Here is a 226-nt window from a genome sequence, read left to right as displayed (position 1 = left end):
GGGGGGGGGGGGGAATGGAGAACAACGAGGACGACCACGATGAGAGCCGTATGGCTTATGGCTGCCAGCCACCGTAGAGCACGTCCGCCCGTTCGTCGTACATGACGGATGACACAGAGCGACAGTTTTGATGCGTACAACCTCTCTAGGAGCCGCACGAACTGTTCTACTCGGCGTGTGCGTGTTCTACGCGCGGTAAACGCGCGGACAACGGGGGGGGGGGGGG

At 62.4% G+C, this 226-nt stretch overlaps 1 protein-coding gene across 2 annotated transcripts in view; it reads right to left on the bottom strand.

Moving 5' to 3' along the window:
* The window catches only part of LOC106745502 (probable ATP-dependent RNA helicase DDX31), a 15,889-nt gene that overhangs the window by 2,768 nt on the left and 12,895 nt on the right, over positions 1-226 (bottom strand). The window lies entirely within an intron of this gene.

This window comes from Dinoponera quadriceps, unplaced genomic scaffold (genome assembly GCF_001313825.1).
Source record: "Dinoponera quadriceps isolate SergipeBrazil2010 unplaced genomic scaffold, ASM131382v1 scaffold1769, whole genome shotgun sequence".
Lineage (NCBI taxonomy): Eukaryota > Metazoa > Arthropoda > Insecta > Hymenoptera > Formicidae > Dinoponera > Dinoponera quadriceps.
Note: the sequence above shows the minus strand (reverse complement) of the source record. Positions and strands in the feature narration are given on the sequence as shown.